Source organism: Papio anubis, chromosome 13, assembly GCF_008728515.1.
Source record: "Papio anubis isolate 15944 chromosome 13, Panubis1.0, whole genome shotgun sequence".
Lineage (NCBI taxonomy): Eukaryota > Metazoa > Chordata > Mammalia > Primates > Cercopithecidae > Papio > Papio anubis.
This window is the reverse complement of record NC_044988.1, coordinates 56736192-56753554: the sequence shown is the minus strand read 5'-3', so window position 1 is coordinate 56753554 and position 17363 is coordinate 56736192. Positions and strand designations below refer to the sequence as shown.

At 36.5% G+C, this 17363-nt stretch overlaps 1 protein-coding gene across 5 annotated transcripts in view; it reads left to right on the top strand.

Annotated features, from left to right (window-relative positions):
• Nucleotides 1-17363, top strand: part of LINGO2 (leucine rich repeat and Ig domain containing 2) — a 1182276-nt gene that overhangs the window by 847413 nt on the left and 317500 nt on the right. For all 5 annotated transcript variants that reach the window (XM_031654837.1, XM_031654834.1, XM_031654835.1 and 2 more), the window contains one exon: nt 6071-6229. The gene's annotated coding sequence lies outside the window, so the exon portion shown is untranslated. The remainder of the gene's footprint in view (nt 1-6070; nt 6230-17363) is intronic.

Here is a 17363-nt window from a genome sequence, read left to right as displayed (position 1 = left end):
TTTTGATGAGCTAATTCAGAAGTTGTTTTTGTTTTTTCCCCGCTAGAAAGAATTTCCAGGGAGAAGTTTCTGGTTTGTTTGTTTGTTTGTTTTGTTGTTGTTGTTGTTTTTAACCTGTCATGGATTGTGCCGAAGGCAGTGGAAACAGGACCTATACTATATCTAGAGAGCAGTGGGTGGTGACTCCTCAATAGTTATAAAGGAGGATCTCAAACTGGTGGCCAAGGACCAAAACCAGTCCAAAAATGTGTTCTTTCTGGCAAAATGGTGTTTCAAATGTTGTTTGTAATATCCTTAGGCTAAGCCTACTTTCTTCAGCTCATCATTGGTGGCTCTCTGGCTCCTTGTCAAAGTCAGCCACACTATATTTATATTTAAGAGATACACTTGACTCTGAGGCATTCCAGTTTGTGAGCTTTGAGAATTTACAAGATCCCTCTCTAGATTGTAGAAAACTCAGAGTATGTGAAGTATTTGGAAACTGCCTGATGATAATTATATTTTGTTTGTGAGTTCTAAGTTGACCAGGCCAAGCCAAACCGATCAAGATCAATTTATGAATTATTTTCTACTCAAAGCTGACATGTTCTGACATGTTCAATGCAGGTTGGACCTCTACTCTTCTTCCAGAATTTGTTGGTTTACTTCTCTGTTCACACACTACTAGACTACAAGCAATACTTGAGCAGGAACTAAGTGTCTTGCCTTGTCCTCTGAGACCAGCATATTGCATAGAACTTAACACATATTTAAATATTATTGGAATGAAGAAGGTGAAAAGGAAGGGAAAGAGGGATGGAAGAGAGGAAGAAAAAAGACAATGGAGGAAGAAAAGGAAGAAAGAAGAAAGGAGGGGAGACGGGATACAAACACTAAGGAAAGGAAGGAAAAAGGACAGAGGCAAGTTTCAACTGGAAAATCTGGGAATGTGACAAATTGATGCCTCGTTTTAAGAAAATGAAAACAAGAATGTGGCCTATTTTAATTGGTAAAGTTTCTAGATCATAATAAATTCAGAATTAGGCATCTTTGAGCAAAGACCAAAACATTGAGAATTGTGTTTGAGTATCAGGCACTGCGTTCTCAGTGATTGATAACATTACCTTAGATCTTGCTTTATGTCACTTGAAGGGCTTCCTGCTGGGTTCTGAAATGAAAATGATATAAAATGAGTATTTTGCAAGATTATTTCCAGCTTATGAATACTAATAATGTAGCTACACATACAAAATGGTCATCAGCAAAACACTGATGTGCTATTCATACTTTAATCTAATCAGGGGTTTTGTCATAGTCTATCAACAGTCTTCTCTTTGTGTCTATGATTTTTTTTTTTCATTAGGAAAATGAGAGAGAGAAAGGGCATCTCTTGCTTTCAAAATTAAATTCATTTAAAACTGTGTATCTCAAAATCCTGTTATTTTGTTTGTTGGCTTTGGTATCTTCTTTATGAAATAAAACCTACCAGAAACACCATTTTTTTTAAAAAATCAAGTGAATTGGAAATCTATAAAGTTGTTTGGAAACTATGCTGAGTAAGCTGGGTAAGAAAGAGGTGTATTGGAAAGACAGGAGCATCATGGGTTTAAATGCTTATCCAGACCCTATTGAGATCTGAGTAGCCTCTAATATGTCACTTTACTTCCCTGGGACTAAGCTTTTCATCTATAAATTGAATGAATCTTTCAAATCCAATCTCTAGGAACTTATTATTAATTGAGTTAATACAGTACAGCACTATCAATTAACTGCATTGAAATCACAGCTCCATTTTTCAAAGGCTCTATATCCTTGGGTGAGTAACTTAAACTTTCTGATTCCTATTTTCATCACCATAAAGTGGGCATTATTATAGTACAAACTTCCCATGGTTTAGGAGACCATTAAAAAGAAACTACATATAAAATAGATAGCAACAACATTTACAAGTATTAGTGGTGGTTGTTAATGACCTCTGCCTGCTGAGAAGTACTTTTTGACCTTTTCATCAGACTAAATGAATTAAAAAAAAGAATTTAGAAGCAATAATTTTGTGAATAAAAAATGGCCAAACCTACCCTTTCCCTAAAATTACTGACAGAAAAGGCTAAATTTGACATTTCTAAGGTAGAAAGCCTCATAACTTTGATTATTGATAATCTACCTGTTTGTACATTCTTGATTATTATATTCTCTGTGTTAGTGTGGGAAAATGAGTGACTTAGACACAAAGCTTGCAAAATATACCAAGAGCAAGCAATCATTTAACAAATGCACTGAACTCATTGAATGCTGAGTACTCTTCTAGTTCTGTTGGCCACCTAGAGGGCTATGTGACATGTCTCCATGGGGAAGATGAAGCTGAGATAACATATAAAAAACAACTTGTCAATAAGTGCAAATCAAAAGCCTATAACATGAGTGCCTAAGTGCTAAGGGGATCCTTTGGAAAGCTTTCTTCAAAGCAATAAGGTAAACTAAAAGGGTAGTAGTAGTGGTGTGCATAAGGAAAGACAAAGAATACCAAAATTCAATCACAGAGCACTTAGGGCCAGACCACCAAATAGGCAAACAGGGTTTGTACATGTTAGAATTTCTTCTCCTTTGTTTTCCAAATTTTATTTTGGTCTTGTTTTGCTTTAAATTAATGTACAACAGTGATTTATCAATCACTTCTGTATACCATGCCCCTATTTGGAACCTCTTTGCATATTGTCAAAAATTCATTTTAGAACATTTAAATCAACATTATTGAGGTATAATTTACATACAGGAAAATATATTCATTCTGAATTTTTTCTTTTTTTTTTGAGAGAGAGAGTTTTGCTCTTGTTGCCCAGGCTGCAGTGCAGTGGCATGATCTTGGCTCACTGCAACCTCAGCCTCCCACGTTCAAGCGATTCTTCTGCCTCAGCCTCGTGAGTAGCTGGGATTACAGGCATGCACCACCACTCCCAGCTAATTTTGTGTTGTTTTTTTTTTTTTTTTTTTAGTAGAGGTGGGGTTTCACCATGTTGAGCAGGGTGGTTTCAATCTCTTGACCTCGTGATCTGCCCGCCTTAGGCTCCCTAAGTGCTGGGATTACAGGTGTGAGCCACTGCGCCTAGCCCAGAATTCATTTTTAAAAGAATAAGTTTCTTAAAAATAATGAAAGCATTGAAGAAAATAGCTTGTTTTCATACTACACATCCCCATAATAGCAGTTTCAAAACATAAAATAATTAAATCTTTTGGAAATCATATTGATTTTATTTTAAAAAGTCACTTACTATCTAAGAGTATTTTAAATAATAATTATTCCTACCTTTTGTTTTAATTGTATTCTCATTAATTACATATTTGGAGAGAGATAAGTGAAAAATTATTTGAAGTGTATTTTTTCATAATGAAAGTTGGTGACAGGATACAGTTTCAAACCAAAGTCATGGAATTGGTACTTCTTATGACCCCTCATAGACTTCTCTTCACGGAGAATACATGCATTTAATTTTGTATCTCCTTTTACAGAAAACAAATGGAATAATCATACAAAAACTGTGTAAAGCAACTTGTACAATAGCATCTCCCCCTACCTCCCACACACAAAAGTCTGTTAACTTGGATGTGATGCAGAGCACACAGGATTGTATTGCGATTCCTTACACAACAGTTGGAAGGCAGTGACTCTTGTGTTTGATGCCGTGGATGTTATTGTACTATCAAAACCTAATTGGTTGGATTATCTGATTCATTTTAACTCAGCTACATGAGGTTGTGGAAGAAGATATGAGAGTGACACAAAGCTATCACATCGAATAACAACCTCACAGGCATTAGCTATGTGAATTGATCCTTCTATATTGTAGATTTTCCGTTGGCCTGTAGTGCTTTACTCACTGACATACCTCATAAATTTCCCGGCTCTGGTCACATAGCAGATTGTTCATAAGGTAAGGCTAATTATCTTGATTGGATGTAATGTTGCTGCCTTTCTTGGTTACAAGAAAATGTTAAATCAGAATAGAATCAATGATAATCTTTTCATGAAGAGAATGTATGTCTTTTTGTTTTGTACCTGTAGCACCAAATCCCATGCCTGGCACCACAGAGGTACTCAAATAAAATTTGTGGAATGAATAAGAGGGCTAATGAATAAATAAATGAACAAAGATCAGTGGAAAATCATCACTGCTGAAAAGAAAATACACAAAACTTACCCCTTCTGAGGAGGGAGAAATAGCATCATTTCTGTGTAATAAAATAAAGCCATTTTATAAAGCAAGTAGTTATACTGACTTATTTTCACTTTTTTATAATAAGTGGCAGAACCCAAGTATGAGAAGTGGCACTAAGTCACAGACGGGTGCTTCCAAAGCAAGTAGCTTTCAAAAATTTCTCACTTAAAAGCTAGTTTGGAAGCTTAGAAATTATGTTTATAAACTCTTCCCTGTCATATGGTCCACTAGTATACAGCTTCTTTTAATATCCTTCATGGCTGCCAAAAGACCAAAAAGGCTTTACCATTCATGAAAACAGGTTTGTTTTATAAGATAAGTTATATAATTTCCAGAAGATCTTCAGAGAAGATAGGAAGTAAAAAAAATATTGGCATGAATAAAAACAGTTTGCATCTAGAAGTTGACTAAGGTTGTAGGTTAATAAGTACCACAACTTGGATCAACAAATACAAAACTTTTAGACTTGTGTGTGTTGAGGGGGTGTGGGTATTTATGGGTATCAAATAGCATCAACATAACGCTCCTGCTTTGAATTGCAGTATGGTCATTTAGTGTCACATACACACCTCTTTGTTTAAGGAGTTATTTTGAAGTTCTGCATTCTAGTGCAAGGCATGTGTTCAACTTGAACCCTTTGTCATCTTAGCATTCTGGCTGAAATGGCATAATAGGATATCATACTGTTGTGCCTTTTAACAAAGTCTGCACACTGACTTCTGGGAATCCATGCAGCTCTAATCACAGGTGCATGAGGATTTATTATTGTGTTGCTTGTTAAAATCAGTTTCTGCACCTGTGTCCATGAACCTTCAGAATGTAGTTATTCACAAGTCCCCCTACACACTTAGAATAACCTCTAAGCCCTTTCTGTGCACTACTTAGAAAATAACAGTAATAAATTTGCTTCTCTATGTGTCTTACTAAATATGGTTGTTATAGTTATAAAAAATCTAATAGTTTTTAAGAGCTATCCTGGGAAGACCAATGAGCAATTTTGTTCATTAGTATCATCCTAATCGTGTATTGAAGTGTTGCTTATGTGTCAGGTAACAGTCCAATAAAGGTTACTGATTATACATAGGTTTTCTCTGTATGAATGAAAGTCAAACATGCTAATTAAGTTTAAATGCCATATTTACTCATGGACATAAACAACTGAATCATTAAATATGTGGTACATTGCCCCCAAATTAGCTGTTTAATTACTTTCTTGAGTCTGGTCATTCCTTTGTGTACAGACTCTGGCTACGACGCATTTACATTGGTTACTGTCTTACAGTGTGTATGTTGGTATCAATAATGGTAGCTGCTCAATTTGCAACACCTTACATATGTCCCTCAAAGTTGTTTCTCACACATTATCCTAGAGAGGTGACCCAACATTTATATAAGGAATGTTGACATTGAATGGAGCATCAGAAATCACAATGGAAATTGTCCTTGATCAGCAATCTTGTGGATTTTGCTCTAACTGCTCATGGGTGTTGCCCTGTTGCAACCCATTGCCCAGTTAACCTGAGAATATTATAGGTAAAGTAGAAAAATTCTCTGAGTACCCCAACTGGTTACCTACCTGAAGAAGAGGTGGTACATACTATAGCATGTATAAGTTTTAATATCAATAATGTTCATTAATAACTGATGGCTTAGTAGATCAATAAAAACATGCAGAGGAACATGCACTTGGCAAAAACACCTTTTGTAGTACATAGACTTCAGTCTTCCAGTTTTAATGTTTATCAGCATCTTGAGAGGCATTTATAGTCCCTCACACACTCCTTTATGATACCCTTATTAAGTTGTGATGCCTCCTGGACCTAGGACACAGTTCACTATTTTTCAATTAAAACGGAGAAATATCTTGTTTGTTGCAGGTTCGTTTCAAGCAGTTGGCTTGTGGGACTCTGAGAGATGCTACTGCCCATGACACGCTGGAATTATCATGATCAACTACCCAGCTTGGATTTCACCCAGTGGCCAAGAGCTTTGTGTGGGAGACGGCAAGGGTTGGATTTTTCAAAAGAGTAAACCAGGTAAGGTTTGAGGGAGACATCTGATCATTTATCACTTGCTCTAAGGGCTTTAGTGTGCTGCCAAGATATATGAATAATGTATAGCTTTTCTATTTGTTTTCTAAGTCCACTGAGCAGGTTGTTACAGAATGGGGCTCCCTTGGATTTAGGAGAATGCATATAGTAATAATTGAGTCCCTTTACTCATAAGAGGAGAAAGGAGCTATTTTAAGATACACATAATACAGGCATATTAATACTGTAGAGGCCGGTACTATAAAGATTTCCTCTTTAAGCTACTGTTCTGAACTCTAATGGCATAAAAAGTTGTACTTTTGAAGGTGCAGAAGAGAAAGTGTTGCCGTTAAGTATTTATATTTTATACAACATAGAAGTGAATATCAGTTCATGGCATATGATCTTATAAATATGCTTCAAAGTTACTCCAATTCAGAAAATTATACCATTGTTCTGCCTTTTATTTCTTTGAAAGTATTTATCATTCTAAGTCTATTCAACTATTATTTAAGATGGTGATACAATGACAAACTATATTATTTTGGCTCTCTTATTGCATTCTTATTCAAGCACTCTTTTATCTACTTTGTCTATTACACGCTGGAAACTCTTCTCAACTATTAACCATATTTTGGTCAGATCTTCTTATCTCTCTCTTTAACTCGCTTCCTCCCCTAAAACATCAATTAAATTTGTTATCAATAATTACCTGAAGAAACTACAAGGTATTCTTGTCTTCTGACTCTAAGACCGTCTAGACTTTAACAGTTTCTTTGAATTTTATGCATTGCAAGGCAAGATTTTCTTTAAGTTCAAGTATAGAAACAGAAAAAAGAACATAAAATTCCTTTATTTAGAAAGCAATGGATGGAGATTATTCTATGTCACTAATGCTTGAATACCTTAAGCTTTTAACAAATATAGCTTTCATACTATCTGAAAATAAAGTAAATGGAACTCAGTCAGTAAATTATAGCCTGACATAATTATTTGGATATAAATGAAGACTTCTGAAGTGTTTGAAAACAATCTTTTAAAGTTTAATAAACATTAATTTTCAATTCCCTAATGACTTATTTGCATATAAGATGATATCATGAGAGTATAAAACCCAAATAGCTACAAATGTAAAAATTTTTTGAAATAATGTAGATTACCAATCTCGTGGCAGTAATGTTTGTTTGACGAACTGAGCTGTTGTATAATTTTTTTGTCCTGTTTAGTGGCAAAGTGGATTACTCACATTTAGAAGACTTCTGACAGTCTGTAAATGAAGGGGACATCAAAACACAGCATACATTAGTAGAAGAAAGCGCAACCCCATTCTGTGTTTCATAGCATTGACATCTAACACATAATTGTAGCGAAAATACTTTGGGATAGACTTCCAGAGTCTTATACCCCTAAGTCTTAGAGTTAATCCTAGTTATTTTTATTTCAGTATTTACCATAAAATTGGGTTATATGTCAAAACCTCAGAGTTAGAAAGGAAAACTTAAAAAAAAATTGTTTTTGGAGATGTTAACATTCCTCTCTTAGTGCTACAACCAGCAGACAGAAAATCAGTAAGGATTTAGAAGAACTGAACAATACCATCAATCAACTCGATCTAGTTGATATTTATAGAACTCTCCACCCAACAACAAAATCTACATTCTTTTCAACTGCAAAGGAAATATTTACCAAAATAAACTATATCCTGAGTCATTAAACAGACATTTACAATTTAAAAGAATTTGTGTGTTGATAGTGTGTATCAAAGGAAATAAAGAAAAATAAGAAAAAATAAAATAAAAGAATTTGTGGCTGGGTACAGTGGCTTACACCTGTAATCTTAGTGCTTTGGGAGGTCAAGGTGAGAGGATCACTTGAGACAAGGAATTTGAGATCAACCTGGACGACAGAGTGAGACCTCATCGCTATAAAATTTTTAAAAATTAGTTGGGAATGTTGGTGTGTGCTTGTAGTTCCAGCTACTTAGGAGATTGAGGTGGGAGGATTGCTTGAGCCCAGGAGTTTGAGGTAATAGTGACCTGTGATAACACCACTGCATTCCAGCCTGGGTGACAAGGTGAGACCCTGTCTATAAAAAAAAAGAATAAATAAAAATAATTTTAAAAAATCAGGGCCAGTCGGATGTGGTGGCTCAAGCCTGTAATCCCAGCACTTTGGGAGGCTGAGGCAGGTGGATCATGAGGTCAGGAAATTGAGACCATCTTGGCTAACACTGTGAAACCCCATCTCTACTAAAAATGCAAAAGAAAATTAGGAGGCTGAGGCAAGAGAATGGCATGAACCCGGGATGCAGAGCTTGCAATGAGCCAAGATCATGCCACTGCACTCCAGCCTGGGAGACAGAGCGAGATTCCGTCTAAAAAAAAAAAAAAAAAAAAAAAACAGGCTGTGCATGGTGGCAGGCACCTGTAATCCCAGCTACTCAGGAGGCTGAGGCAGGAGAATCGCTTGAATCCTGGAGGTGCAGGTTGCAGTGAGCGGAGATCACGCCATTGCACTCCAGCCTGGGCGACAAAGCAAGGCTCCATCTCAAAAATAAAATTAAAAAATAAAGATAAAAGATTGAAGTTATACAAAATATGTTCTTGGACCATAATGGCATTACACTAGAAATTAACAACAGAAAGATACAGGGAAAATCCTCAGACTGTTGGAAATAAAATAATTCACTTAATCCATGAAATACCCATGTGAGTTGGACCTTATTGTTATCCTCATGTTAGAGATGAGAAAGTGAGGCAGAGAGAAACTGAGGAACTTGCCCCAGTTCACTTGGCTAGTGACAGCTGGAATCAGAAATTGGACTCAGGCAGGCTGGCTCCCAATCACACTCTGTAGTCCCTCTGTTGTAGCCTAACTTATCCAAACAAGTTCCTCCACAGATCAAATGATGTAGATAACTCACTTGGCTTCATTCAGGATAACTCAGGATACTTTTACTAGTTATGAAATTCTAGGTTGACAGGTCTTTCTTCCCCGTATAAGCACTTTAAAGATGGTTTTCCATTGTCTTCTGGCTTGGTTATTTCTGATAATTGTTCTCCTATAGGCAATGTGTCTTTTTTCTTTGGCTGCTTTATCTCTGGTTTTTAGCAGTTTGCTGATGACTTGCTTAATGGTAATTTTCTTTAAATTTATCCTGTTTGGAATTTGCCAAGTTTCTTGGGTCTACAAGTTAAATTACTTTTTCTCAAATTTGGAAATTCTGCCATCATTTTCCTCAAGTAAATATTCTGCCACATTCTCTCTCTCTTCTTCTAATATTCTAATTACATGTCAGATGTTGTCCCACAATTACTGAGCCTCTGTTCATTAAAAAATATATTTTTACTCCATTTGCTTCAGCTCGAATGATTTCTTTTCATCTGTATTCAAATTCATTCATCCTTTCTCCTGCAGTTAAGCCTATAAATTTGTAAAATCATTTCAGATATGTCTTATTCCATTCTAGAAGATCCATTTGGTTCTTTTAAAAAAAATCTCTTGGCAGCTATTAGACTATAACTTCCATAAGGGCAGAGCATTGTATCCATTTTGTTCATTGTATTATCCCTGTTCCCTAGAACTGGCATAGTATCTGTTCACAGACAAACATGTGACGCCATCTCCCTAGCTATAAGTGATGGACTAAGGAACACGTGGATGTAGTAATGATTTGGGAACAAATGAGAGTGGCCCAGCTCTTTTTCTGTTCACTTCAGTGCCTGATGATCTCAAAGTCCACCAATCCTTCTCTTCCTGAAAATCTGTATTTTAGATGATGCTGATAGCCTTAGTTTGGGTTCCAAAGAAGCAGACTTTGGGAACTCCAACACCAAGATTCAAGTGCAAATAGATTAGCTTATTTTGGAATAGATGCCAGGAAATATCTATAGGTAAACTGGAAACTGAGACAGGGTAAGAAGGGCAGCTGATAAAGGATGTATTATCAAAAGTGTCATTAAGTGGACAACTGGAGCTTAATCCCAGTGGATAATTCTGAGAGTCAGTGCAGGGTTTTTCCTCACAAGAGGCAAGGGAGCTGCAACTTGTATACACCATTCTCGTCAGTCATTGGTTGAGGGCTGCTGGGGTTGGGGTGGGAGAGTTAATTCTCCCATGCTTTTGAAACCGACCCAGTATTCCCATGGATAGTTTTTAAGATAAACATAGAAATTGACCCTTCTGATCTTAAAGCTTGAAACTTACATTTGTCTTCTCTGAGTTCCTTCCTCAGGAAATGACCTTCAGGCCTCTGAAAAAAAAATAAAGTATCAAAGAACTGACACTCACCAAATACCCACATCCAGACAATGAAATGCCAGGCCCCTCACTCCTCATGATTGCTTCCTTGCCCCTCCTCAGTTCCTGTTTTCTCACACATTGTTACATTCCTTCCCTGCTATATAAACCTCTAATTTTAGTCAATCAGGGAGATAGATTTCAGACTGAGCTCCCATCTCCTCAGCTGCAGCACCTGATTAAAGTCTTCTTCCTTGGCAATACTGTTGTATCAGTGATTGGCTTTCTGTGCGATGAGAGCAGGAGCTAGACTGAGCACCCCAGTGTTTCTGTAACACTTTTAGTCTGCCATATTAGTGTTGCTGGAGAGAGCAGGAGCCAGAGAATGACCTCGGGCAGTCCAAAGTCTTGCCCAGTGCACTGCAGCGGTGAGGTGTAAATTGATATGGGTAGGGCACTTTCATCAGGTGTTCCACTGATTTGCCCTGAAAACAAGTATCTAGTAAGACAAATACTTAATACAGTGCTAGGCCCACATAAATATTAGCCTAGAATAGTAGCTAAATCACATATTTGGGAGTCAAGCCAACTTGGGTTCAGTTATCATATCTTCTATCAATCTGCCTTGTGACCCTAAAAAAATTACTTTACTTCTCTGATCTTTGGTTCCCTCACTAAGAAAAAGGTGTAATGCAGAAGAATGATGGAGAGTCAATAACAGAGTGCCTGGCACCAGGTCAACACTAGAAAGGAAGACATGTACATGGCTTCCTGGCATCCCTTCTCCTGGCTGTGAGACCGCAATAAATGATGGAATTTCATGTTTCAGTGAACCAGGAGGAATTTGTATGAAGGGCATGAGGAAAAGAGAAGACAATTTTCTGGCATTCTTGAATTACAATGTGGAGGGAATACCTCTTTGCCCTGCTTCCTGGTTCCCAGTCTGCGTGCCCAGGAGAGTGGGGTACTACTTCCAAAAATGGAGAGACTGGAGAGAGAAGCAGCTTCAGTGCAAGAGTATCTAATTAAACCATTCAAATGTTGGAATACTTAGTCCCCTAGAGGTCAAAACCCTGAATATTGCCCTAGATTTTGATAACATATTAGCTCAAATTAAGTATAGAAAGAAAAACTTTTTAAAAGGGAGATAAAATTAATTAAGCCTGTTTTGAAGGTAAATAATCATAAGATAATGCAATTAATAATTGTCTTGTCACAAAGGAAGAGCTCCCCTGTTTGTGAGATATGAACTTTCTTTCTTTGGAATACTTTATCTTTCTGAACTGTATAAGTCATAAGTATAGGGAAAATGGACAAATAATTTTGATCCAAGTATTATAACACAAAACTTCACATAGCCCTTCGAAGTGAATCCTGCTAATCAGGATGTACAGAGATAGTCCATTCCACTTTTCTGTATACAAATATATGAATTAGAAGTGTCATCTGGAATATAAAAGATTTAACAGTGAATTAATACGTTTTCACAGTTAAAGGTTAAGTGTTTTAAAATGAACAGAAAATTTATATATTATAGTTTTATAGTTTACATTAGTTTTAAATTTATTTTGTTCTCTGTTGTATGAGTGGCAGTTACATTATTTTATGGTGATGTATATTAGCTTCTCCGTAAGGTAGAAAGAGTGTCAAGGTGTCTTGATTCTGTTTCTCAGAAGTTTATAACAAAGCTATAAAACTTTGTACTGTTTCTAAGCTTAGAAGGAATTTTTCATTCTTAAAGAATTTTTTAAAGTAAAGATTTGCCAAGTTTAGGATTACATTACTACAGGCTCATATATAGAAGTGACATGAAGCTATAAAGACAGGATAGAAAAGATGAGATCTCTGAAAACATTCCTGATAATAGTATGCCCCATTAATGGACTTTGCCTTCCCCAAGGTGATTCATGAAAAACACTTAAATAGCACCTGTGTATGCAATACATCCCTTGCTATCTGCAGAGAGCAGTGGGCATTCTCACCTGTGCAGCTCTTCACATTCTTAGACCTTCTGAAATAAAATATTGAGAATTTAATGAGGCAGCTGATTCCCTCATGAAAACTCTCATGTGACTGTTAAATACTTTCTGGCTGCATGTTTATTTGCCCTGTAAACACTTTTTAAAAGCCTAACACATGTAAAACAGCATGTGGCCAGAAACAAATTAGCAACCCTCACTGCCCTGTCCTCAAGTAGTTCACACTTACCAAAGAAAAAATAACAACAAATAACAAGCCATATGAACAGACATATGAACAGCTCATTTCAGCACAAATGAACTGAGAGCTTTAATGACACATTCCACGCAAAATTATCCAGAAATTAAGATGAAGGACTGTTAAAACTGTTAGAAATATTAAAAAGCATGAAGCTTAAGAGGCATTTCAGCTGCACTGCAATCAAATGGAGGGAGTTTTAATTGATAGAAAACTGGTATGAAGGTATTTGAGGCTCAGAGTACAGTCTGATGAAGTCACCATTATGTAAAAATAAATGTTATGTTTGAGGAATGGAAAGCTTGAAACTGGGATATCGGGAGGGATGCAAGAAGAGGCTGGACGTATAAGTAGTGGCTAGACTGTAGTGTTTTTGCATGCACAGCTATGGTGGTGTGAAATGTGAAAATGAAGCCATTTATATATATATATATATATATTTTAAAGATTATGGCAGAGGGTGCAGTAGAAGTAGGGAAGATAAGTACAGAAAGAAATGATAAACTAAGAGCGTTCAGCTCCATGAGTGCAGAAATGTGTGGTTTCTAGCCCATTGTATCTCTAGTGCCTGAAACACTTCTCATTCATGGATTCTGTTATTCTCTGTTAAATGCTGACTAAATAAACATCTTCCAATGAAAATCAATACGTTTATACATTTGCAACTTTTTCCTTTATAAAACTGACTTAAAAACCCTTCATACAAAGGATGAAAAGAGCTTGTGTGTTTTTTATCACAGCAGTGCACATATGCACACAAGTGTGCACACGCACACACACACACAAACTGTCAATGTATGCTTGAAATTAAACCTCAGATCCTGCTTCTGAAATTTATGCTTCAATTAAGATGAGGGCAGCTGCTACCCTACTTTATTTCCCTTTTGAGACTTTTCTCTCTCTGGCTTTATCCTTCCCTTCATCGTTTTATCATCACATCAGTCACTGTGTTTCCTCCTCGGGAACATGGCATGCATCGCAGGCATATTTTTATGGCTAGAAAGCAAACCTAGCCTACTTGGCACATACTGCTTACAAAAACCTAATTAAGTAATTCTGCTGAATATATCATGTCCTTTGCGTTACAGTGCATGTGTGGTCAAAATAATAGGGGACACTTTAAAGATCCAGAAAATAACTGGGGGAAGGAACGTAAAGAAGACACAAAACACACAAAAAAGTGAATGTCAGTTCAACTTTCTTTGATACAATCCTCTAATAAGCTGAAACACATTAACACCTCTGCTAGAGGAATCTCCTAACTCAGAGCATCATTTTCACTTCAGTTATTTTGTTGAAAACACCATTGTTGTATATCTCCTTAGTAGTACACCAGAGTCAGCATGTTTTGTATGATTGAGTCATGTATTTTCAGATAAGTTCTCTTATAGTCTGAAAATAATCTAAGAACTTGTTTCTAAATGTGCAGACTTGGGGACACGTGATATTTTTCACTGAAATGTAATATGCTTGAGGTCAGGGCCTTTGTCTTTCTTCTGTAAGACTTAACCCCAGAGCCCCATACATACTCATGGCTGGTAACTGACTGACTGAATGAATATCAGAACCTGTGCTAACATCACACTTCTATATATTTTTAACTTTTAAGCTCAGGGGTACAAATGTAGGTTTGTTACATAAGTAAACTTGTGTCATGAGTGGGGGGCTGTTGTACAGATTATTTCATCGCCCAGGTGTCAAGCCTAGTACCAATTAGTTGTTTTTCCTGATCCTCTCTCTCCTCCCATCCTCCACCTTCTGAAAGGCCCCATTGTGTGTTGTTCCCCTCTATGTGACCATTTGTTCTCATTATTTAGCTCCCACTTATAAGTGAGAACATGAGGTGTTTGGTTTTCTGTTCCTGTGTTAGTTTGCTAAGGATAATGGACTCCAGCTTCATCCATGTCCCTGCAAACAACATGATCTCATCCTTTTTTATGGCTGCATAGTATTCCATGATATATATGTACTACGTTGTCTTTACTCAGTCTATCATTGAGGGACATTTAGGTTGATTCCATGTCTTTGCTATTGGGAATAGTGCTGCAAGGAATATATGTCTGCATGTGTCTTTATAATAGAATGATTTATATTCCTTTGGGTATATACCCAATAATGGGATTGCTGGGTTGAGTGGTATTTCTGTCTTTAAGTCTTTGAGGAATTTCCATACTGTCTTCCACAATGGCTGAACTAATTTAAACTTCCACCAATAGTGTATAAGCATTCCTTTTTCTCCACAACCTTGCCAGCATCTGTTATTTTTTGACTTTTTAATAGTAGCCATTCTGACTGGTCACACTTCTATATTTTTAACAGGAGGAAGCATATCTCTCTCTTGTTGGTGGGACCAGTTGGTAATTGGTTCATTCTGTCCATTGTCAGATAATGCTACTTTATCCTCTCATGGTTAACTAAAGTGCCATTATTTAGTAATAGATATTTTAAAATCACAAAGTGACATATAATTGTACCCTTGTAATACATAATAATATAGAGGATTTAATCTCAAATAAAGGGACAAGAAAAAGTATTTATTAGGTATCGTGTTGCCTTTATGGATAAAGTATGGTCTCTTCCACAAGCTTTCACAAACTTTGAATTTTTACTTAATAAAATCTACATGTTATGAAGGTCTCATATACTTGGGAGAAAGAAGTAGGGTTTGCCATTTTCTGGCTGTTGGGTATGTGATAGTGGGTAGAATTTATTAGAATGCTGCCATCCCAACAAGCTGCCCTTTTCTTCTTTGAGGAGGCAAACTACAGTAAGTTGTGATTGACCTATAAACTATGAAGTGTATAGGTATTATTGACTTTAAGTAAGGCCTGGGTTTGAATCATAGCTCTGACACTAATTAATGATCTTGGGCAGCAGGGCTCGGTGGCTCATGCCTGTAATCCCAGCACTTTGGGAGCCTGAGGCGGGTGGATCACGAGGTCGAGAGATCAAGACCATCCTGGCTAACACGGTGAAACTCTGTCTCTACTAAAAATATAAAAACTTAGCCAGGCACGGTGGCAGGCGCCTGTAGTCCCAGCTACTCGGGAGGCTGAGGCAGGAGAATTGCTTGAACCTGGGAGGCAGAACTTGCAGCGAGCTGAGATTGTGCCACTGCACTCCAGCCTGGGTGACAGAGTGAGACTCCATCTCAAAAAAAAATAAAAAATAAAAAAAAGATCTTGGGCAATGTATCCTCTCAGAGTTTTGATTTCCAGTCAGATATTAGTAGTTACCCAATGGGACAACTGTAAGGATTAAATGAAATCACTGATATAAAATACTCAGCCAAGTATCTGATATATTATATATAAGTTACTGTGATGATGATGATGATGACAATGATGATAATGATGTGAAGTCTATATATACAGCAGGTCTACCTAGAAGTTCATTTGTTTAAAGCCAAATGTCATAATATTTTGACCTTGATCTCCAGAAGTAAGTGACATAATCCAAGGCCAGTGCTTAGCACAATGCCTGACACCTCATAAACACTCAATAAGTGTTTTGTTGTGGTAGCAGTTACTATTATTTGCTTTATAAACATTTTGCTTCTTCAGGCTCTTTGAAGATATCTTGGTCTAGTCCATTTCTATCAACAATTTCCATCTTACAATAGTGGCAGTTCTATGAGTTATGGTCAGGGTTTTGACTTTGAGGTAACGCTCTCCTTAATAATCTAATATAGTTCATATTATATTGGTGTCTTGAGGTAAATAGCATTTTCTTTACAACTATAGAATACCAGAAAGATTTTCCTATCAAATTATAGTCTTTCGGATCATAAAATACATTAAAAGCAACTAAATGAAATGTTAACATATATCTTTACAGTAGCAAACAAATCATCCTTCTCTGTTGACCTAATTCTCTAATTTGGAAATACCTCTTTGAAGTACACTCATAGAAATGGTCTGTGGGAATCCCTGACATTAATCTAGCAGTATCTATAATTATGCCTTTAACCTTTTTATTGCATGTATTTTATTAAAAATACTGTCATTAATTTTGAAAAGAAAAGTTAGAATTAAAACTGTATTTAACATGATAAAATAATACTTAAGAAATAACTGACAGCATTCGTCTACAACATGCCATCTAACACCATATTAGGAAACTATGAGGAAGGTGGAATCAGAGTCTGGTCTCAAAAAACGGGTGAGAATACAGAAGAGTAGGGAAGATGTGGTGGGACATTTCAGCCAAACAATATGATGAGAGCAGAGGTTCTGGAGAAAAACATGTGGTTTGTTCAGGGAAAAGCAAATACATCCTTTGATTGTATGGAAGCATTTGCAAGAACAAGTACAGAAAGAGATGTTTCAGAAGGTAACTGAGAAGAAGATTGTGGAATGCCTTTAAATTTCAGGGTAAAATTGCTGAATCTGAATTCTGAATCTATCCAATGGAAAGACACTGAAATATTTGGTTATGAGGAAAATAAATGGAAGACTGCATTTAAGGAAACCTAAGCCAGATAAATGTAGCTTTTGTTAATTATTTATTCATTTTAATCATTTGCTCAATAAATATGTCAATAGGGATCGAGCAAGACATAAGATTTGAGATAAAGGTTTGAATGAAGTGGGAAAGTAGTAAGGAATTAGAAGCCATCCAGAAAAGAAGTTTAAGAGCCAAATTTGGGAGGGCAGTAGCAAGAGTTGGGTGAGAAGCTATGGGT